Source organism: Equus przewalskii, chromosome 13 (assembly GCF_037783145.1).
Source record: "Equus przewalskii isolate Varuska chromosome 13, EquPr2, whole genome shotgun sequence".
Taxonomy (NCBI): domain Eukaryota; kingdom Metazoa; phylum Chordata; class Mammalia; order Perissodactyla; family Equidae; genus Equus; species Equus przewalskii.
The window spans coordinates 78113097-78138517 of record NC_091843.1 but is presented as its reverse complement, the minus strand read 5'-3'; positions in this window follow the sequence as shown (position 1 = coordinate 78138517).

Here is a 25421-nt window from a genome sequence, read left to right as displayed (position 1 = left end):
TCTCCAGAAAAATGCACATAAATACATAGAAAAAAGTTTTGTGCATTATTTAAGATGGCTCACAAGATAAGACACCTTCCCCTGTTCCACACAGTTTAATAATAGAATCTTCTCCACTTACCATCAATATGCTAATTCCCAGATTTATACTTCCAGCTAAGGTCTGTTGTCCTGTATGCCAGACTCATGTATCCATCTGCTTACCGGACTCTGCTCATATGTCCCTCAGGCACCTAAAACCCAACATGTCCAAAATGTGACTTCATATTTTCTTTCGCTAAACCCATGCCTCCTCCTTCGTTTTGTATCTTAGGACATAGCACCACCATCAATCCAATTACGGACAGAATCTACTCTTTTCATTCCCCTCACCCTATCCATCACAAGAACAGTGAATTCTATCTTTAAAACATCTTTTCAATTCCTCTGTTTCTCTGCATCCCAATGTCTACCAACCTCATCCAGGCCCACCATTTTCTCTGTCTTGAGAGAGAGAAACTGCCTACTACCTATTGCAGCTGCCTACTACCCGGTTCTCCCATCTCCGGTTTTTTTCTTCTATAAAGTATTCTTTGTTCATGCAAATGCAAATTGGAACATGTCACTTCCCTCATGGCTCCACAGCATCCTTCTTCTATTCATAAAGAGATCTATCATCAAACCTGTTTTATAGTTAGAGGAGAATTGATACAAAGACTGTTTAACTGGCTCTCTGAAATCCCCGAATCATTCACTAAAAGGACACGGAGCTAACGTCTTCTGATCTGGTCCTGATTTCTTATTTATATGATGAGAGTTGCATTAACACCTGCCTTTCCCAGGATTTTATGAGAAAAAAATGAGACTAACAATTCTAACAACTGCCTTTTGGGTAGTGCTTTACAATTTACAAGATGCTTTCATATATGTTTTGTTACAACAGATATGAGGGTACTTTGAAACACTGAAAGTACAAGATAAATGAAACGTTTTTTTATTTTTCCTGTAGTATTTCACATATGAAAGTCACTGAGAATGGAGGGGATAAGAGAGAAAGAAAACTCATGCTTCTGAAGCTTGACACCCAGTAAGCTCTTCCCAAGTGTCAGCAGGCTGCCCTCCATGTTGTTGGAGGTCCTCCCGGAGAGCCGTGGCCCCTCCCATCCGTTGATGGGCTCCGTGATTTCAGTGTCTAGACTGCCTACACTGGCCCCCGAAAAGTCACATTTCGTAGAATCTTTAAAAAACATCTTCTTTGTTCAGAAACTATTCAATCTGGAATATGATCTCTCTGTGACTTCGCACTACTGTGGCAGTAATTTTATCTTTTAGTAGAAAGCCTGCAATAATATTATGTCCTTGGACGAAAGTGGGAAGGGAAAAAAATTCCACATCACAGTGAGTGATTCAAAAAATACAAAAAAATTAATATAACAAAACCTTAGAAAAGGCATAGAAATGTATGTACAAAACTGCTCTTTTCCTTTTTTTGCAAAAGGTTTGACTTGTCTTTTATAGAAGATTTTGAAAAGACGGAGGGAAAAGTCTTTCTTTCTGCTTCTCTCTAAGCTGCTTCAAGCTGGCTGTTTGGAGGAGACCGACTTTGTAGTGGGAAAATATGGGCCTGGAGTAACTTAATACCCCCTTCCTCTTCAAAGTGTGACCACAGCTTCCTACCTGACCCAAAAGCACAGGCAGAGGGAGAAGCGATGGGGCAGGAAGGGGAGAAGAGTTCTTGAGAGCAATTTGTACCCTTTTTTAAATGAAAAGAGATTCGTGTCAGCACCGGGAAAGATCCCGAGAGCCTTTGCACTGGAAACAGCAGGGCTGTGAGTCAAGTCACCAACTGTGATGCGATGGGTCCACGCTCCACTGACGTGTAGGAAGCTGTCGTGGTACGTAGACAGAGGTACACCACTTCCATGAGGCCAATATGGCCAGTTCCGGGATCTTCAGCAGGGTACGTAGAAGGCACTTTTGACCCTGGACTCACTGTCACGAAGATCTCAAATTAGACTTTTGATGTTATTTCCAAATGAGGTCACACATGCAGCTGCAGAGCCATTCTGACAGGAGTGAAAGAAGTTCATTGTGTCATTTTAAGCTCACGCCTTGACACTGAGACTTCACTGTTGACAGCCTAGATCAAAGGCCTGCATTTCCCACCTGAATTACCGTGGGAGCTGCTGACACTATTTCCCTGTTCCCACTCTCATCCTCTACTACCTATTCTCCAAAAAGCAGCCAGACCCTGATAGCGAGCTGCAATGCCTTCTGGTAAAACGTAGGATATATCCTAAGTCCTTGGTGCAGCCTGCACAACCCCGCATGATCTGAACCTGAGCTGCCGCCCCATTTCATTTCAACCAACCTTGCCGCACTCCCAGCAGACTGAATGCCTTTCTGTCTCTGGAACATGGCAGGGATGTCCCCACCTCAGGGCCCTTGGCACTTGCCATTCTCTTGCTTGGAAAACTCTTTCTTCAGATATTTCATTGTTTTTCCTTTCATTTAAGATCTTTCTTCAAAAGTAATTTCTTCAGAAATGTGTTCTCTGAACCACCTGTTTAAAAGAACACCTCTTCACACTCTATCCTTTCGGGATGGCTTAAGTTTCTTACACACACATTTATTTTGTTTATTTGCTATTTGTCTTCCTCAAGAGAGTATAAGCGTCATGCAGCCCAAGGGACTGTGTTTTGCTCACTGCTGTATGTCTGGTGCCAAGAACAAGAGTGTCTGGAGCACAGTGCTCAATAAATATTTGGTGACTGACTGAATGGTAGTTGGACCATACTGCCTATGATGTACAAAGAATTACTTTTTATTTCTTGCTTATGCTTTGTAATAAAATCACTAACTTACTAAGTATATAGGCTGAAACAGCAGCTTAGGAGAGTTGTACCCTGTCCTGCCCTATCGCAGTTTCTGTCCCATCCTCCAGCACTAGAAGAGGCCTCATGCTCATGTATGGGAGAGTCCAGCTTCATGTCCATGCCCTGGTCACACTGCCTCCCCCCAGCCATCCCTTGCAGCAAACTGCCACCCCCTGGACACCCTTTGGTATAGGGTGTGTACACCAGCACAAGGTCTGCCCTGAGGAGGAGCACCGGGGCAGAAGGCCACACAGGTCTGGAAGTGAGTGCAGACTGTTTGGGCAGGAAATTCTGGAGTTCTGGGTACCTGAAGCTTGGCCTCTAAAGGAAGCGTGGACTATAGTGGACGCGTCCTCTGGCATGAGGAGGGGAGTAACTGAAGGACAGTAAGGCAGGATCCTTAAAGCCATCTAGCCACCAGTCACTTTGGGCTAGTTAAATGAAAACTTGACTTAATAAAAATTTAATGAAATTAATAATTTAATTCCTCAGTTGCACTTGTTATATTTCAAATGCTGAGCAGCCACACGTGGCTAGTGGTTGCCACATCAGACACGACGCAGGTGCAGAGCCTTTCCATCATCACAGAGGTTTCTAATGGATGCCACTGCCCTAAAGCAGGGGCTCTTGACCCTCCTGCCCAGGGTCAAGTGAAGTACTCCGTAAGCTTTGTTAAATACATTTGATTTATTCAGAAAACACTTATTTCTGTCTTCCAGGAGCATGCCACCCGAGAAGTCCTGTGGCTGATCCACTACTGACATGAAGTAAAATGGGTGACAGATGACGTTGGAATCTTTGCTGCAGTTCTGTTTAAGTGGCCTCAAGCAGAAGATAGGTGTTCTGCTCAGGGAAATGAGACAGAGGAAATACGGGGATAAAGAAGCCCAAAAGCCAATCCAGCAATCCGTAAACCAAAGGAACACTAGACCCAGCACCTCTTGTATGACAGAAACTTCTGCCTTCTCAGTTACACTAGATGCTAGAGGACGAAGGGTGACACGGACTGGCTCGTCTTACTTCCTGAAGTTTGATTGGTTTTGTTTTTTAGAATAACTGAAGAGAGATAATATAATGGTTTTTTAAGAGCCACATCTTCAAAGTTTTGTGTCTCTGTGGTTTAATGCTTTTCTAGAAAAAAAATTACCTATTTGTATGTGTAATCCAACATTTCCCTAAGTATATATTTTTCAAGGTTTCTTCCTTCACCGTTTTTTGCCCCAGTGCAGAACACACAGAAAATTAGAATTCAACTAATCACTCATTTTCCTTCTCAAACTGAAGAAACCCATTTTGAAAAAAAAATGACCTTACAAAGTTAAGTCTGGATTCATTTTTCTGAATTGAACCCATTTCATTCTGGCAATTTTGCTCCATTCTTACAAATGTATTAGGCAGTCTTGCATAGATGTTGTGTGAGAATAAACACAGGGTTTGTATAAAAGTGCTTAACTGACTTCGAAAATGGCTTCAAGTTTTCCTTCTTACCGTTGCTTGGCCATCAAATCTAAAATCTAAAAGGATCCTCGCAGAAGCTCTTGAGAAACCGGAACTACAGCAAGGATAGGTTCCTTAGCACCTCCAGGACTTTGAGACTCGATTACGTTTACTTGATCATTAGTTTTGTTTATGCTCCTAATTAGTGTTAAATTGGCAACTGGATTCTTTTTTTTTTTTTTTTTTTGATGAAGATTAGCCCTGAGCATACTACTGCCAATCCTTCTCTTTTTGCTGAGGAAGCCTGACCCTGAGCTAACATCCGTGACCATCTTCCTCTACTTTATACGTGGGACGCCTACCACAGCATGGCTTTTGCCAAGCGGTGCCACGTCCGCACCCGGGATCCGGGCCAACGAACCCCAGGCCTCTGAGAAGCAGAACATTTGAACTTAACCCCTGTGCCACCGGGCCAGGCTGGCAACTGGATTCTTCATGTTACAGAAACTTTTGATAATTGGCAGCTGTTAGTCAGGCAAGTTTGAAACATGTTATTCCGAAAGTGTGAGGACACGCATTCAAATACACATTCTCTCTTGGGGATGAATACCCAGACCAACAGAACACCATGCCAATTGCTGTAAATTTCTCCTCATTATCACAAATGGGATATTCATCCAAAGATATTGTCTAAATAAACTAAATTGCCATTTATAATCTATTAGTGATTCCACATGTGTTACCCAGAGTGGAATTTTGCCCGTTTGGTTTAAATTCTATACCCTAGAATTGCCACATGCTTCACAGAGGTACATATTGTATATTGTCGTGCTGTGTGTCTACAGCACCTTACGGATTTATATGAAGTCCACATTAACATTTTTATTATTGCAGAGTATTTATTCAATTTCAAAATGTTTATTTTCATAAATTTTAAGCATATTTAATATGCACAGGCAATTAAATCTTTTAATATCATTTTCTAATGGACTAACTATAATGAGTTTATTCTGCAGGAAAACAAATGGAAACATTATAAACTAGTTTAATTCTATTTATATGGCCTATAAGGAAGATTTATTTGAGGTGAAGAGAAATTGGAGAACTGGAGAATTGGTGAATGTGTTTCACTTTGAGTGGAGTATCAGAAACATAATAGTAAGAATTCTATGAGGAGACCTTTTTTTTTGGAGAGCCGTAAACTTCACCAGTTGGATCCCTCTTTCTTCATAAATGACATAGATCTGTAGAATATCATTGTTACTGTCACGTTCTATTAAGTACATATTTTAATTTCCTTTCAGCATAGCATCATAAGTTGAATTGACAGCCCAAACTGTCACTTATCCTGAGCACCAATTTGTGTGGTCCGGAAAAAGTAGCTATCCATAAAGACGTATTTCATTATAACATTAGCTCTTATAGAGTAAAAACAAAGCTTTCAAATTTAAAAATAAAAGATTGGGAATATACTATTACCTTAGCCTGCATCTAGACACATTGGCTAGACCAGTTTAGGGATTTTTTTTATTTGTTGTCCAAACCTCAAGTTCTAAAAATTTAACACATCCCTGCATTTTTAAGAAGGATTTAATATGTTGTTGAAAGGATATGTCCTAGCAGAAGACATCATAACAATTTTTAAGAAATAACTTCTACCTTCGTCTACCTGGTTGAATCAGGTGAGGAATTTATTGTACGTAAACATCAGTTTAGTCATCTACACTAGTCTCCGTCTCAACGCGCCCAGGAGTTCCAGGATTCTAGGCTGCCAACCTGGCAGTCCTGAACTTTGCTTCTTTAAGGTGTCCATGTTCAAGAAATACAATGCCCTTGATTTCCCATTAACATTACTTTGGCTAACAGGTCTGCTAGAGTCACCTTTAGAAATGAATGCAACAAGGACAGTCCTGACGCTCTTTTCTCTGTATTACATTGATGATTGCCAAACTTCATCTTGCAGTACTCAAGGATTCCAGATGTTATTACTTTGCTTTGGAAAGGGCATTTGGAGGAAACAAAGGCTCCAAAAATTATGGGAAACTATGAATGGACTAAAAGATTTCTCAGATCTAATATAGTGGAACAGGCCTACCTGGTACATGAAGATGCTTATTATAGCTCGAAAAAGGAAAATATAGTAGGCAGTGTTTTCCAAACTTATTTGACAACAGAACTCATCTTTTGAGATACCCCTGTTAATGTCTCTCAGAATCAGTGCTTATCACACAGTAGATTCTCAAGAAATATTTGGATGAATTTATAAATGAGTGAATAAATGAATGAGCGAATAAATTGAGTTTGAAAAGTGTTAACACACAAACATACTATTTTATGGACGTTCTCTAAGGTCAGAGAGCACTTATAATTTATATTTTTCAGATGCCTGCAACATCCAATAATTTCATGTAACCTATGCACACAAAATAAATATTTGCTACTGTTACTAAAAAAGGAAATGAAGAAATTTCGCTTTTTAACAATACTATTTTTTTAAATGGCATATGAGGAGAGCCACACTGCCTTTTACACTTGTCCATTCACAAACTGGTTTTCAAGGGAATTTATAGGTGTCTTCATAGCTACCATAGTTGGAAGCGAGTTAGGTTAATGATATAAAAATGTAAGTGACGATTGCACCTAGATAGTGCATTATCTATGGCTAATATTTTAACTATCCAAAATGTTAGAGAAACATATTATCACAAATGGGCTGCAGGAAGGATATGATATTCTGAAGCATTCTCATTGAGGCTCTTTTTGGTGGGAATAGATAGAAACATCCTTGACTTCACGTCCACATTCTCTCTTTGGTGGCAAACGTGAGTGCCAGTTTCGATACCCCACACCGCTGCTCTGAGAAGACCACAGAATGGACCCAAGTGGGGATTGCCTGGCCACCTCCGTCTCTCCAGGAAAATGCCCCAGAGTGTGCAGGATTCATTACGGCCTTGGCAAAACACCAGCACACACCAGCTGCGTGTGGGACTGCTCAGCCTCCTGCCCAGTGGAGAGGAATAGAAGTCGTCAGTCTCCGTCTGCAGGTTTTCATTAACTCTCTGCTAATCTAGAGCATTAATTCTTGGACTTCTGGGAAAACAGAGTTGTTTAATCCTAAGATCTTAAAGGCAAACATCTTTCTTTTCAAATTTACTTCTGGAATTTGCGAGCTTTTGAAAGTAACATTCAGAGCAGATTTGAAATATCCACTTTTTGTAAAGGATACGTTAATGGTGTGAGTTCCATCTATTACCTGTTATCTGAATGCACCAAATCAGAAGGAAAAATAGGGAGCTAGCATGGGGGCAGGGTGGGAATCTGTTACTTCAGTTAGATTTACAGGGAGTCCTTGTAAACAGGGTGCTAAAAAGTGTGTTGGATTTTTTTTTAACCTTTTGTGACACACAACAGAGCTGTGAAATCAGTGAATTAAATAGTTCCAGTCCCCTGGGCACACATGAGCAATAGCATAAAAATGGACAGCACCCATTATAACATTACTGTTATGGAGCAGATGGACAGCTTCAGCTCCAGTCTATTGTCCTTCCTTCAGAATGGGGCAGAACTGGGAAACGACTGTAAATTTTCTCAAAAGAGATGAATAGGAAAGCTGTTAACTTTTTTCTTATTAAAAACAGAAAGCTGGAAAAGTTCCAAATTACACATTTTGCAGCTCTTTGACTACAATTCTTTAGCTTTTGCTGCAAAACATCTGTAGGTGGTTAAGCATTTCCCACCCTCATTCCCCAAAATGGAACGTCTCATTCCTGGCAAGACATCCAATGCCTGTGAAGACATATGTTTACCAAACCAGTTCACTACCATCTGTGTGCCACAATTTCTCCAGAGCGGGATGAGTTGATCGGCTTAGCTTAAGAGACTCAGAAAAGAGAAACATGCAGGAAACAGACTGAGAAAGAAGTAAAAGATGCGGAGAAAGGGAGAGAGAGGAAGAAGAAGAGGAAGGAGAAGGGAAAGAATTATTTTTCCTTGTCTTTTTAAAACTTAATTTCTCCCTTTTGCGGCAAATGTTGATGAGAAATTTTCCCATCACATTGCAGTAGTGTTTCTACTACTAGGTAATTTTCAAAGATATTGAATGTCAAAATAGTGAGGGTACCAAATAGGTAAGCCAAAAGACTTGAGATATTTTGAGATATAGTCATCTCCAAGCTTACTTCTATGATGCTTGATAAAATGATCAAGTGAAACAGGCATTAATAATCACTTGAGTTCAAATTTTATTTTGGACTTAGAAAAAACATACTTTGAAAAATTCCGAAATAGAACCTCAAACGCAATATGATCTTGCTAAGACCCAATGAGCCATCAAGTGGAAAAAAATGGTTATTTACATAATAATTAGACTCACTGAAATAATTGTAAAATTTTTTAAACAAATCTGCAGAATAATAAAAATGTACCCTATAGCAAACAAAAACAAGTCTGAAAAAGGAAAATTTATATGTTATTTTTCAAGTTTCTGTTCTACACATTAATTAAGATATTCTAATAACAACATATCAATAGGGGCAAACTGTTGGTAGTAAATAGCTTCTAAATGTTAATAAACAAATATATTGATAATCCTTTGGAGTATATAACAGTTTTATTTAAAAGAATTTTACATAAGAAAAATAATTTGAAGCATTCAAAAAGGACAAAAGTCTAATATAAGTATTGGATATAAAACTGATATTGTTAATTGTTCAGTCTCACAGCCAAGTCACATTATCTGATTATGAAAAAAATCTATGAAAATTTGCAAAGTTTTATCTATTCTAATTTTTCTGCCATTCAGAACTCTCTATAGTCAATGGATAGATCTGGGTAAAGCTTTGAAATAGCAGAAATGCGTCACCACAAGCAACTCCTATGTATTCCCATAAAGTTTATATTTTATCTTTTGAAAAGCTTCTGCTATTTAATAAGATTTAGCTTCTTACTTTTAACCTCATATTGCAGTCGCAAAACAAAAGATCTAGTACTGCTCCACTGTGTTGCAGTGTTGTCATGGATACACAAGGATAGCACATCACTTCCACCGGTAAGTAAACAAGAGTCTCGAAGAGCACTTGGTAGGGCATACTAACCTTGCAGTATTTCTGGCTGCAGAGAGCTTTAAATAAGCAAATGGTTTGTAGTTTTAAAATAACACATGTTAGTAGAAAAGAAAACTAGAGTAACAGCCATTTTTGGTATGCGTTCATTCAACAATTTGAGAGGAATTTAAAATTGCATAACTTCCTTTCTTCTCTCCTTTCACGTTGCTTATCAGTTGTTCTTACGTTATTAACAGAAGTTGCCAGTAGAATGATTAGTTCTTGTTTTCTATGGCTATGATAGCACTTCACAAGTACTAATTACTAATAAATAGAACAATAGAATGTTCTTTATGTTAGGTACAGGCCTTTCAGTATTTGGAAGATTACATTTAACATCACAGCCTTTAATGATATTTCATTTTTGTGGGGTTTTTGCTTTGTTTTGTTTAATTTTTGTTTGTTTTTTACTTCCTTCAAAGTAAAGTTTACTATGCATTTCAGACTAAAAAGTTAAAATTTCATTACAACAATGAAAACAGGTTTGCTTGATTATAGCAAAGCAATGTCTTGTAAGAATGAAGGCATGGCAATTAAGACTTTTAAACTTGTATTTCAAATGAGAGAAAAACTACATGGATTATTCAGAATGGGCTATTTAGTTCTGTGTATTAAACTTAGCAGGAGTAAAAGTCTGTCCCATAAATAATTTTTCCAACTCATATTTCATGGAAAAAATTTCAATAATCAAGATAGCTTAAACTTTAAACCCTTTTACCAGACAGAGAATAAAGTGCAATTGTGTCTTTGTGCATCTTGTAAAAAAGCATGCACACCATTCTAGTTTGGAAAGTTTCTCCTCTGTGTAGCTGTAGGAAGGTCCCAATGCAGGTCATTTTACACACTCCACTGAGTTTGTTTGTTGTTTGTTTGAATGAGTGTATCAACAATTGCCAAAATTACTAAAAATCTTACCTAGTGATTTGCATAAACTTTGTTTAAAATAAGGCATACAGCCAGGCAGATTAGGAAAAACCTAGCTGTATTCCATTACAGCGAAGAACTGAAATTGACATATCAGATTAAAATAGTATTAACATTGGACAACTTTATAAATTATCTTATTTTAATCTCACAGCAAAGAGTAATTAATCTGGGGGGCAGAGTTGTATACCCTGATGAAGGTAAAAACCTAGTTGAAAGACAGATGCACAAGAGAAAAGATTTTGCAGTAAATTTCAATCGACAGAAATTACATGGGAAAATACAGATTTGTTTCTAGTCATTCCAAATAGAACTTTCCAAATTTAATCTGTAAAAGACAGTTGCACTGCAGGTCTACATGAGAACCACTGCAATTCCTGTGGGACTGTCTTATTTCCTTTCTCCAGACACATGTTTTCTCCTTTCTCAACTATTTTTAAGAATTGTAAGTAAGCAGGGCTCTAAAATTCAAGTTCAGTGTGCAGAGAGTTAATTTAAATTTGATAACAAATGGCTCTGCTTTTGAAATGAATGTAGCCTGGCAACTTCAACTGGGAACCCTTCGGAGGGCCTCAATTATGTATGCAGCTTCTTTGAGAAATAGTTTCACACATCTGACCCAAGGACCACTATGTTGTTGCCATGAAATAAAACTGTACGTAGGCATTGTTTCATTTCTGTACCCTCTACCGGCTAGCCAGACCCAACTCCCGTCCCCCACCCCGCGCATGCATGTACACACACTCACACACGCACACAAACTCCTTTATTGTCATTCTGCTTCTATTTTTCTAGTAGAGTGAATATCAATATAATTATCATAAGCATAATGGCCCCTGATTACTTTTTTTGTTATAAAAATATTCTAACTGCCAAAGTGTTCTGGCCAAAATCAGGAATGGGAAACCTAAAAGATAAGTAAAGGGTTAACCCACCCACACCATTTCATTTTTTTCAAAATGGCTGCTTTGTCTGTGTGCATACACCAATAGCAAATGTCCTTCTGTTATTGTACAGCCAATTTGATGTGTCAAGTATTCATATGCTAATAACGGTACAGTTTCTCACTTTTTCACAGATAAATGGTAAAGATTGTTACAGACAGTGAAACACAAGAATAAACAGCTTTTATTTCAGACGCGATAAATTACTTTCCATTCAAATAACATGCGACACACGCTGCTGACCATTTTGTTTCTATTCACTGTTAGTTTGCCTTCTGGGTGTGTTTTTTTAGAATAGTTTGAAAATATTTAACAGATATAGACAGAGTTGTTACTGAAGACTTGATTGCATTAATTTGCTTTGTAGCCATTTCATCACTCGAAGTTCATTTTTATGCTCAGTTACTACAGTGGGAGAAAGTTTGATGGAAAATCTGACACTGTTACCCTAACGTGGTACAATCAAGTCTTTTTAAAGCCTGATAATGATGGTATTTGAAGAATGGATATCTTCCTTTCCAGGTTAGCGTAAATGTCATTTAGTAAATAAAATGCCTTGCTAAGAATACCACCTAAAAAGAGATACTTCAGTGAAGTGTAACAAAGTGGAATTATTTTGGTTTCCTGAGACATAAATACGTCCTTTAAAAAAGGATGATTAGATTAAACATATATGATTAAAACATACACTTATTGTGAAGACAGACAAATTAATGCAAAGATATGGGAGTGGGGATGGGGGGAGAGTGGAGTATGAGATACAATTAACCAGTCCCTAAAGAAATATTTTTAAAGGAATGTACTCACCAACACACATGCGTTAATGACAGAGTTGTAAATCAAAAGAAACGTTTCCGATTTATTTTTGACCAGTTTAACAAAAATGTGCCTGTACACTCAAGATTCAATACTTTCATTTAGGGACAGAAGTTAGAAAACTTAGAAATAAAGTTGATAATTTCTTCCAGCTACTTCTTAAATTCCCTTTATTGTGCCTAGATCATTTGTCTGATCTTTACACATGATCACTATCTAGTTTATATCAAGTCCGCCGCAATCGTTACCTATGCTTGGTTTAATTGCGTCTTTTGGTGGGAAAGCATACAAAATAAAAAAATCAACACTAAGAGAAGTAGCTGGATTCACTGCTAGGCTGAAAGATCATGACTTTTAAAAGTAGGTTATACAGGGGCTGGCCCTGTGGCTGAGTGGTTAAGTTCGCGCGCTCCGCTGCAGGCGGCCCAGTGTTTCGTTAGTTCGAATCCTGGGCTCGGACATGGCACTGCTCATCAGACCACGCTGAGGCAGCGTCCCACATGCCACAACTAGAAGAACCCACAACGAAGAATACACAACTATGTACCGGGGGGCTTTGGGGAGAAAAAGGAAAAAATAAAATCTTCAAAAAAAAAAAAAAAGTAGGTTATACAAACGTATGGCTTGTTTTCCTAATTACTCAAAATTAAATGTACACACCTGTGCACACATGTATCGCGACAAAAGCATATTAGAGAATTTTTGGAAGCACCACCCTTGATCATGGGAAAGTCTGCCTTGAGACGTGAAGGATTCCAAAAGTAACTATGACATCGGGTCAATGAGCCTGCAGCTCCCTAATAGTGTAATCAGCAGATCATAAATTTTTACATAATTCTAGTACAAAAGCTAGCCATTTAAAAGCAGTCCTACAATGTCAGGCCTCTTCTCCACACTCCAAAATACCAGAGATGACTTTTACATCATTTCAACAAAGAATAATGAATGCGACTAATTTTATATCAAATATGGACAATCAGGGGGTTTTTCAACTACAGGGCTATACAAGAAAGCTAATAAAACATGTTATCCCTTTCTTCCCCTCGAATGCCATAGTTAAACTTAGAAATTAATAGGATCAACTTTCGATATCTCTTCTAAATGTTCCCTTTTATATATGTTAACATTATTTTGCTACAAGAAGAGTAGTTGATGGCAGATGAGATACTAATTTTTACTTTATGGGACACCCATCAAAAAGTGACTGTAAGCTAATTTATCAAAATTGAAATAAAGTAGGACACTAGTAACTATTTCAAGAATTAATTTAAAATGTGATATATGCCACACATGCTGCGTTACTCAGATTGTGTTATTAATTTAAATGTTTCTTATCTAATTATGAAGACTAAATGGGGAACTTTTTCCCCGTTGTTTCTTTTCTTCTCCGATCTAGTCTCTCTCTATCTGTGTAAACACAATTAGGCCTCAGAGCGCTGGATCTTCGATTTTCTCCCTGTTAATTCTTGTCTTTAGAGTAATTAGCACCTTGGTCACAAACACAGGAAAACACATGAGAGTTTATTTTCGGGGTCTATTTTGGTATTGCTTCTTTCACTTCACCCTCAAACACAATTTTCATCTGCTTTGGGAGCTGCCTTTTTAAAGGCAGAGGTTTAAACCACTAATTCAAATTTTATGCAGTGGACACGTAGTTACAGAGCACTGGTAGAGAATGTGATATTTGATTTTTCATAATATACTCTAGCACCTGAACTCGGGGAAACCGATCTGGGTAGCAGCATTCTAACCCCACTCACAACGGTTTAATTATAACTGAAGTTTCAATTAAAACCAATAGCACAGAGTCCTAAAACACTGAGCGTCTGCTAATGGGCTGGAGGAGGCAAGGCCTCCTTTTGCCTCAAAAGGTAGAGGTTTTAAGTGATTATAAAACATCCTGCAATTTGTAGGTCAGAATTTCAATTTTCTTTTTCAAAAAGTATAAGAATTGTGTTTTCAGTTTTTGAGTTTACCTGTATACAATGTTTCTAATCATTTATATACTCTCTGCCAAAAGTTTTCAGCCTCTCATTTAAAAGGAAAGTATTACGTAGACTGGGCCAACAAAAATGAAGGAATGGTTAAGTGCTGTACAAAGTCACTGGGCTGCTCGGTTCCATGAGTAAAAGGCTGCTCCAGGACTGAGCATGCTCTCCGCCTCAAATTGCCTCCATCTCTCTGCAGCTACCAGCTGAAGGAGATGATAGGATGACACACTTAGTTCTCTTTCTTGTAATCAAATCAACCATGAGGTGTTTCGTGATATTTTGGCACAAATGACACTCTACAAAAATAAATGATCTGTACTCATGTGGTCTAAGATGCATATTTCTTGGATCTCTGTAGATGTGGCGGTGTTTCCGAGTACGGTGCCAGGGTATAATTTAGGCTATTGTTACACCTACAAAGGAAAATGGAGACTCAAGGCAATGATCAATGTAAATCGCATGGAAAACATCTTACATCTGATCTTAAATATCTGCATATTTTAAGCAAGAAACTTATTTCACTCTTATCTAAAACTTGATTTAATTTTTATTTTGTTTCTCCACCGGATCAATATTACTAAAATAATATGAATTTGTATATTATAAATTATGTCTCAAATAAATGAACTGCAGTGTGAATTTAAGTCCATGACTATTAGGATAAGAAAACATTCCCATTAAGACCAAATCTACATGTGTTATATGAAGTGAAGAATTGAGGCGTTATCTGAATAATGCAAGCTCCAAAGATATGGTCTTAAAATATGCATTGGGGCCCAAGTTGTCTGGCTAAGTGGCTTAATTATTTACTTTATTTATATAGATCCAACCTGACTGACAATATGCAACTGATGTACCAAGGGTTTGAGGATCATTAAACATGGTGAAATTAACAAACAAGCATATCCCTCAAGCTTTCCAATTGATAGTTTCTGCATCCATCTTTGAAGTGGCAAAATTTGCACCAGGAGAGACTGTCATAGGCATAGAGGCAAGAGATCACGTTCCTACGTCTGGTGTTTGCATATATAAAAGCTGATGGTTTGGGTGGTTTGGGCCATAAAATGAAAGTCATGTTTTTCCTTCTATTCAGTCAGGGGAATGATGAGTACTGTGAGTCAACAACAAGCACAGCTACAAAGGAGAGCAGGACTAATGAAAAGAGGGTACGGCCTTCCCTGATTGCTCCCACATTGATGCACCACCCTGGATAGCTCATTAGGGTACTCAGCAGAATACAAAGAGTCTTTTAAATAAAGCTTCCTTGTTCCAAAAGAGTGTATTCATCACCTCATGCATATCCAGGATAGGAGGCTTTCTCCTTGGAGTCTGAATGAAACAACCTGTAATCATTTGTATGGAGATGTTGCTAAACATATTTGTAACCTCAAAGAAGTCTTCATTCATTGGAACAGGGACAACCTCAGAAGAAATGGATTTTCCCAAGGGTACCACTTCTATTTAGTGTGTTAGTACCTTTGTAACCTATTGGACTGAGGACACTGTGGGAACAGTCCAGAGAGACTTCCCCCTTTACACAGAGAAAAGGAGTTTAAAGGGATGTGAGTCTTGGGACAAAAAAAGAAAAGAACAAAAGTGACTCATGTCCGTCTAATGGAGCAGGCACCTAACTAAGCGATAATTACAACTTTGCCCACGATTCTGTCAGAGGGGCCAGTCATAGGCTGGATTTTGGTACAGAGTGTTAGTGTGTGAAAATAGAAGTTATGCTAAATAGAAGGGAAGCCCAGGAACAGGGGGTAGCATTTGAGACTGGATTGCACTAAAGGCAACACGGCCCTTGGAGTTACAAGAACTATATTCATTTGTGTCTCAGCTGTGCACTTTCCTCTTTTAGGTTTGAAGTTAAAAAGCTATAGGATTAGTCTTACCTGCCGGAGAGAACAGCGTGGTTAAAGTGACACAAGCCCGGAGAGCTTTCCTGGATAAATGATGCTGTGCTCAGTTTATAATAGCTTAAAAATAACCGTAATTATTTGAGGTGGCGGAGAAGGAGACATTCTGTAGCACTGTGCTGAAAAGTTGCAAACCTTTTGGGACTAGCAAAAAGTCCTGCAAAGCTTCTCAAGTTAAAGTGAGAGTAAAGGACTGAAATCATAAGGGTGATCTCGCATGGGTGAAATCGCAAGTGATAAAGCCTGTACTTTAGGAAAACTGTCCTATACTTTTCATTTAGGACCGAGTTTAGCAACTGCTTTGGGGGGCTGGCTGTCCCAACGTATGTAGTGATATATTGATCAATTCCTCCTTCTCCATTGTTGAAGCCAATAGTGAGTGAGAACTCTTGATGAGGATACAGAATGCAGATACGTACTTTACATGTCATTTTTAGACTGAAAACTCCTTACAAATGCTATTGTTAAAAATAGTTCTTTAGGTCAATACTGCTCCATTGTACTCATTTTTCCAGCGAGGTCCAAAGCAGGTCCAACGCAGGAGTGAGTCCCTCTCTACAAGGAGAGCCCTTCCGCCACCTGGTGTGCTGCAGGAATCCCACGTGGCCACGCGCTGGCGTATGTTTACCTGCAGGAAGGAGCCGTGTGCAGCTGAGCAGGTGCCTTACATTAGCAAATGGACAAGTGATTGGCTAATCTTTGGCACTTATTTATCAACATTCTTATACCATCTTGGCATACACACTCTCAAAGCAATGTGAAACATGACAGAATGAAATATTCAGTCATTATTTTGCAATTTACATTTCAGCATAATTAAAAAAGAGGCATCAGTGAAGACTTGAGATGCAACTCTTCCCAATTTTAAACTTCAGTTGAGTTTTCAGTTTTCATATTAAGAAAACCATAATTAACCAATCTTTAAAATGTGTTGCTGTGTGAACATTGGGAAGACTCAACACTGGGAGAATAAATTCAGTACTGAAAAATATAATATTTGTGGAGACACACACATATATATACAGTTTCAGATATAGATCTTTGTGCATGTACGTATATGTATATGTATAGAAACAGATTTTTAGATATAAATATAGAATGTAGATAGTTATAAATATCTATAGATATGTATAGATACATACGTATTTACACTTTAATGTATATGATAAGTGCTTTGTATCACACCCTATGCTTAGTATAATACTAGCTTGTATTTCTTTTGTTACATGTGAACTTTAAATAACCAGAGATTCTATTTCAATTATGTATTTTAAAGTCTGTCCAAGTGTGTAAGAAGGAAGAAAATCAGCAACCACTGGTTATTTTTATTTAGGAAATAGATCCCTTCTGAGTTACTAAAACTTGGATTGTAGCTATTGGTGTGCGTGTTTGTGAGTGTTGGTGAGAAATCCTATTCTGACTAATGCCTGATCAATTGAAATGGATTAGATTTTAGATGTGCAAATGTTTATTATAATACTGGTATTGGGATAACAATAATACTAGGAACTATGAATATGAACTTCTTGCTATTAAAGGAGGGGCATAACTTTAAAAGTTTATAATTTTTAAGAATCATGAGACTTGGAGAGCACAGATAAATTTCCCTTGGACCCTTCTCTGAGCCTGATGACAAAGAAAGGTAGAGAGAGAGAAGTTCTTTTTAAGAAATTCTACAGTTAGACTTAAAAGAACTGCCAAGGTAGGTTTTGGATGCCTGAAAGGGGAACACTCCAGCTGATAGAAGGTACCTTTCTCAGTGACCCAAGGATCTACCTGGAGGAGGCACTAAGAGGAAATGAGGATGACTAATGGAGATGACCATGGAAGCTCCGTACGAGTGACTTGTGTAAAGCAGAAGGGAGAAAGGAGCCAATATTCTCAATTATCTTCCATCACACAAATGTGTGGCCCCAAGATCTTCCCACATAACTTTCTAAAGTGGATACCACGAGAGAGACACACAAACAGGATTATGAGGTGAAACCCACAAAACCAGAGTGCCATTTGGGGGGCAGGTGGGAAGGAGAAATCCTGATTCCTTACTAAATCGGAAAGTGACTGGAAATAGTTGAATGTTTTTAATGTGAAGAATTGACTAATTTTGCGTTTTTATTAAAATCAGTTCTAAGACTGGTGGAAGATATTTTAAATGCCTAAAATCCTAAGAAGTTTTTGGATGTGTTCACTTTTGGGGTGATTTTCCTAACTAATCATGAAGTTTTTTAGTACAGAACTGAATTTAAACCCAGCTGATTAGCAACGTCTCTCCAAGGCCGGAAGCATGTATACTTTAGAAGCTAACTCTTATTAATAATACATTCAGATATAGGAAACATCATAACATGCAAGGTCTTCCAACTAAAAGAGCTTTCCTGTAGGTATCTAATTTAGAGACAGTATTGTTGACAATGTTGACATTTAAGTGGCTACAGCTAAAGCTTTACAAAGAACATCCCATTACAATAAACGGGAAAATCTACAACTTCTCTTGGTGCTCAACTTAACAGAATATAAGTGTGTTGGTTGACAGTGTGAAGGTTGAAACGACTTTCATAACTAGAAAGTTTACCTGGTAATTTCAACAAAAAGGCCTTTTAGAGAAAAGCCTTCAATACAACGGGACTACGACAACAGCACTGGAAGGTCCCTGGCATGCCGGGTCTACTTCTCTGAGCTGTGCGTCTGAGACCAACGTTAGGTATACAAGCCCGTACTTTCTCCATGACAGAATTAGTCCACTTTCAAGACCCCAGCCCTAGCCTGCTACAGGACTAGTCTAATTAGATGCCCCATGAGATTAAACACAACATTTCTATGCCTCAGTGGGCCATACCATCCACAATGCCCCTAACCCCTCCACACGCCCCCCAAAAGAAAATCCTCACCTCCTTCCCTTTCTGACTTGCTTGTATTCCAATTGGATCAGCTGACAAGTACAGTTTTTCATTTTTCCTAATAACTCACTTGCTAACCTTTTATCCATGGCTGTCATTATACTCAAGTCATACCCAAACTATTGATATTCTTTTAGGAAGTTTTTCTGTCTCTCTCTCCACTCTATTTGGCTCTAGATGCCACTGACGAGTTCATCTCTCAGAACTTCACTTTTAGTTGGTAACTCTTTTCCTAAAAACCCTCAATATCTGTTCACTCCCTCCTAAGACTGGGGAACAATGACTCCCATAGGTGATTTAGGTCCTATCTCTTCTCATCACCAGTGCCTGACTACAGCTCACACGGCCTGTCTCTGAAAATGCCTGGCCATTCCCAGCACTCCTTCTTTACACAGGCCACTACCCTCTCCTTTCCCATTGTCTTCGCTTCAATATCTCACTGAAGTACCAGTTCCTCCCTGGATATTCTCCTGACAGTGTCAGGTCTCATCTGTTTCTATCTTCCTTCATACACACATAAGCCCCATCAGGGCAGGGACCTTGCAATTCAGAGATTACTTGTGGGACTTCATCCACAGGAATTAATCAATATTTCCAATTTGTTCATTTTAATTACAGGAAAACATTTTACGCTATTATGATTTCAAAAAGCAGTGAGACCCTAAAAACTAATGTAAAGTGGAATTTTACTAATTAAATCACACATTTAACATAGAGTAGAGCTGGCTGATTAAAGGAATCTTGTAACCAATCATTTTTTAAATGAAAGTAAAACTGTAATATTAATAATCACTAGCAGATATGTTTGGTTTGATAGAAATTTAAATATTCACAAGTAAGTTTTTTAAAATATTGGGTCATAATTTATAATATTCAACAACTTCATGATTTGATTAAGTTTTGGAGTTAAGCAAATATTTTATGACACAAATTATTACTCATCAGAAATAAATTATAACGTTTCTAGAAATTTTGTTGATAAAAATTAACATTTGTATGCTACTTTGCACATTTGTCAAAGATTTACTTTCAAATGCATTATCTAAGATGGCATTCACAACAACATTTTAAGAATAATGAATAGAATTCCCATTTTAGAGATGAAAAACTAAAATTGAAGAACCACATATATTCATAAACTCATTCAATTCTCAACACTGAAGTGGAGTTGTTCCTGTTTTTTATTTTACAGAAGAAACAGTTGAAGCTATGAGAGGTTAGATAACATGTCGATAGTCACTAAATTGGTAAGGAGAACATTTGGGATTTATGAATCCCAGTCTGTCCACCTCTGAAGTCTCTGTCTTTCCAACATGTATCATGATATAGCCCAAAGGGCATATACCACGACTGGGAATAAAAACATTTTTATTGCGTGTCTGCTTAATATATCAGACTTTGTCATTTATCTTAATGATAATCCTTTAAAGTTGTTTTATTTAGAAGAAAGCTCTTTAATTACACTTAACGTATGGCAGGCATTACATTAACAGATGGGAATAAAAATTTGAGAATACTTTACAGATAACAAAACACAGGACAAGTAAATAAATTGTCCAATCATACTTCTAATAAGTGGGAGACAGGATTAGAAAACACATCTATAAGAATCCAAAGAAATAATTCATACGAAGTCTTCCTTCTAACTTTGTCACCAAAAGAAAATGTAAAATTCACAACTGTTCCATAACTTTGCTAAAATTTTCTCACAAATATAATTTTCATGATTTTTTTGCACAAGACAATTATAAATTATGAGACTTTATAAAGCTTTGATTCCCCATTAAATATGATATTGGGAAAGTAATAATTGAGTTCTCTTTTTTCCCTTGACTATTCCAGGACCAACTAGCTATTCTGGTGTTGAAAATTATTCTTTGCTGGTTAAACTTTTTTATATACACCTCCAATTAGGTTATCACGCAAAGTTACAGGGGTTTAACCACACTGGATTTTACATTACTGTATTAGATTTAGAGAAGAACACCATTCTGTATGCAAAGTCTTTGAATTGCAAAACACAATATGTAAAGGGGAAAAACACTTCTTTCTAAGCTTTGCCAACTTTCTTGGCACACAGTTTAAATACGAGAAGTTCGAATTATGTTGGAGTGCATCTATCTCCAGTAAAACGTATTTTACGGTAGCAATCGCTATGGCTAGACCACATTATATGCACATTTCCTATATAACCAGAAAATAGTTGTATTTGTGTGAAAAGAAATAACATAGATAAGAGAAAAAAGTCTTGGATTGTAATTCTGATTCTATCAAAAACTTGCTGTGCGACCTTAAGAGAACTCTCTGAGCCTCAGTTTCCTTTTTTTAATAAGAAAAAGATAGTTCCACCTATGTGAAAATGCGGCGAGTCTACCTTAAAAATAAACTTTAATACTAAGAAATCCACCATGGCTTTTTAGGAAGAGCACCATACAGCAACTCGTTTTATCTTAGTTTCCTAGACGAGGTAGACACAGCTGAGGAGCTAAGGAAGCAGAGAAGAGGCCAAGACAGGAAATGCTCGTTCTAGGTCTTTCCACACCACCTCAGCGACCATGAGTAGGTTATTTAGATTCTTTCTGTCCTAGTTCGTCCTTCTGTGGTATCAGACAGCTGTCAGAATTTCTTTACTTATTTTTAATTCTCACAACCCTGGAACAATGAAGTCCCTTGAAAAGCTCCAGATAGTCTCACCAGCAACCTTACAACAGTTAAAATCAGGTAATATAATACTATTTTAAACATTTCAGTGTCTATAACACTTTGGCCTAAGGTAAACAAAATCAACTCAACTGAGTGAGAAGTTTTAAAAATCAAATTGGCCCTTTCATACTGTATACGTCTCCTGACACAATTAATTTACTGGCTTGGACATGGGGTTTGAATTTATTTATTTCCTTCTCCCCTACTTTCCTAAAGCAGCCCTTCCACCAGATGCCTCTGGTACCCTGTGCCCTTCAGTCTTGACCATTTCTGTGTGCACTGGCCTGACTTACAATGGCCAGCATCTCTCCTCTGGAGGGCTTTCCTGGCCAGGGGGCCTGATCCTCCTCGGACTGGAAAAGCCTGAGAACTAACGGTCCTCCTGGGTAGTCCTCATCCAAGGCCATACAAACACCTGAGCCCCTGCTAAGGCATGGGTTCCACACATGTCCCAGAGCTTTGTAGTGGAATTAAGCCCCAGTTGCCCACACCCTTTATTGTATGTCTTCCCTGGCCTGCTGCACTTTCTCACTTCCCTAGAGTGTCTTCTGGGATCACCTACCAAATACCAACTATTTAAACACAAACTGTTTACACACGAATCTCTTTAGGGTCTGTTTCTAGGGGACCCTAACTATGCAGCGTCAGCTATATAAGAGCCAACAACGGGCTATGTTACGGGATGGTTTAGGTCCCCCACTTTGCCCGAAAAATATGTTGAAGTCCTAATCACCAATACCTCAGAATGTGACCTTATTTGGAAATAGGGATGTTGCAGATGTAATTAGTTAAGATGAGGTTATTAGGGTGGGCCCTAACATGATATGACCGATACTCTTATAAGAAGGAGAAGTGCACACAGGGAGAAGATGTGTGTTGACATGTGACGACAGAGGCAAAGACTGGAGCACTGCAGCTGCAAGGCAAGGAATACCAAGGATTGACGTCTACCAGTGGAAACTAGAAAGAGGCAAGGATAGATTCTGCCCAGAGCCTCAGAGGGAGCACGGCCCTGCTGACACCTTGGTTTCTGACTTCTGGCCTCCAGAAGTTCAAGAGAATAAATTTCTATCATTTAAGCCATTCAGCTTGTGGTGCTTTGTTACAGCAGCCCCAGGAAACTAAAATAGACTACAATACCTATTCCAGGGATTTTCCAAGACCACTTCAACTACTTATTTTCTCATTTACAGGCTCCTTTTTCTAACCTCCCTGGTGAACCAAATCCCTTGCTTTATACTTTGACTTTAATGTCTTCTTCTGTCTCTCCCTTGGTTTGGTGACACGTTTATTACTATTTTCTGATTCATTGACTTTGATCTCTTACTTAATTTTTAGTTCTGCAGCATACTTTGAATTAGCACAGTGGTTATCAAACTGTAGCGTGTGTCAGAATCTCCTGGCGGGTTGGTTAAAACACAGATGGTTGGACCCTCACTTCCAGACTTGCTGACTCAAAACGTCTACTTAGGGCTGACAGTTTGTATTTCTAGCAAATTCAAGTTCCCATGTGCTGCTGGTCTGGGACCACACTTTGAGAACCTGATTTTAGGGAGCTGTCAGAATTTCCCATTCTAAACCACCATCTTTGGCTCAACCTCCCTCCTTCAGACAGTGATAGCGTCTCCATGCCCATCTTCCACATCAGAAGAGGGTGAGTCCCATCCCAAAAGATAAAGATCTCAAGGCTTTGTGGTGCCAGAGGTCACCAGTCACTCCTGGATACAATTTACGGCCTTGATATAGATCTTAAACACTGCTGTCAGACTCCTATTTCTAAAGCACAAACACAATGGGATAACTTCTCTGCTTAACTATTTTTTCAGGTTGAAATTCAAACTCCTTAGCATGATATAAAAGATCTGTGATAATCTCACACTTGCCTCATCTTCCAGCCTCATCTCTCTTTTTTTTGTCCTGTGGTGGGAGCAGAGCAGACGCTAGGAAACATTTCTTGGGCATCTACTATAGGCCGGCATTGTACTAACTGTGTTACACATGTTACCTCATTAGGTCAATGCACAAAGCTACAAGGAAGGAATTATTCATTTCCATTTTACAGTTTCTGGGACATAGTTAGAATCACTAAATGTTAGTTATTATTTTTAGTGATAGTATTATTATTTATTCTTTGTGCTATGCTTTCCTATCAGACTGAAAACCTTGTTTTCTCCAATGATCTATTTTTTTATCTTTGTCCTTCAGGACTTACATTAATTTTAGATGTCTCAATATATGCTTTATTCCCTAGATAAGTCCTACAGAGTGTAAATCACTTTAGATATTCCATTGCTCCTTTGGGCTCCTGGTCCCACCTTGCCTGACATGAACACTGTTCCATAGAAGCTTTTAAAATCAACCTCTGTGTAACTGACTCACCAGGTTAACTGACGGTCTTTGCATGTTTCCTCTAGAAGGCAGAGCCTGAGCTTAAAGTGCTGACATGAGGGACATACAAGCCCAGGGTGATTAAGATGAGGAGAAAGGGAGAAGTGAGGCGATGAAAGTTGTGGAATACTGCAAATCGCTATCAGGATGGCCACCACTTCACACTGAGTTCAAAAGAGGTACAACAGTTCCCTGAGCAGACATGTTTGCTCAGCACAAAGGACTTTCTCCTAACACGTTGCAAGAAGAAGTTCACTTTGTTGGGTCCATTGGGAGAAAAAAAGAGAGGAGATTCACCTGCTGATCCCTCCTGACTCTCATTTCTTATTGGTCATGATTCACCATGTAAGGAGACTCTCCCCGGCACTTTCAAGTTGCATCATCAGGCCCCTGGGTAACCACTCAGGAAGCCAGATCCCATGCCTACAACACGACATTTCACTCAAATCTAAAGTGGAAAGGTGACTTAGTGTCAGTGGATGCCACCGAAGAGAGAGAGGGACGAAGTTTATGTAAGGAACCTGAGAAGATGCACAAGATTTGTTTCTAAGATTCTCTAGGCTCCTCTGTAAAAGGTGGGACTGATGCTCTCTGCATCAAAACCCATGACTACTAGGCTAGTCTCTAGTATTTTCTAGTCTTCTACTCTAACCAGATGAATTATACGCTTATTAAGAACCAGTTATGTTGATTACTAAATTTTTCTGCCATTTATACTTGTTATTAGAATTATACAATTTAATGAAATACCACGTAAACTGATAAAATGAGTGCCAAAAGAATGAGAAGTGTTTGCAGGAACATTAAGGAGAATGTTTTGGAAAGACTATAAAAATTGCTGTCAAAGTAGGATTATTAAGAGAGACAGCTCTATGCTAAAAGAGTAAATCTTAAAAGGTCTCATCAGAAGACCTTTTACAAATTTTAGAAAACTACAAAAATTTTTGTAACCATGTATGGTGACAGATAGTAACTAGAGTTATTGTGATCACTTCGTGGTGTATACAAATACCAAGTCATTATGTTGTACACCTGAAACTAATATAATGTGATATGTCAATTGTATCTCAATAAAAATAAATAAGTAAAAGCTTAAAAAGAGAGAGAGAGAGAGAGAGACAACTGTAAAATATTTGCAAGGGAGCAACGTAAAGAATCTTCACGCAGTTGCTTCCCCCATGCCTTTACATTCTCGCTCCAGGGAAAACCATATGTAAAGCATGATCTATGTGGTAAGGCAGGAAAGACAATATGAAACTCCAGGCAGCACGTTCATAATCAAAGAAAAGCCCTTGGCTAACAGCAACAAAAATATTGGTTATTTTATCCACTTATTATATCTACCTGTAAACTAAAAACAATTTTTAGAGTTATCTATGCACTGTTTTAAGATTCTTTGCTTTAACCAGCTATTTTGATTCACCAACTGTAATAGGATGGTCTTGGTT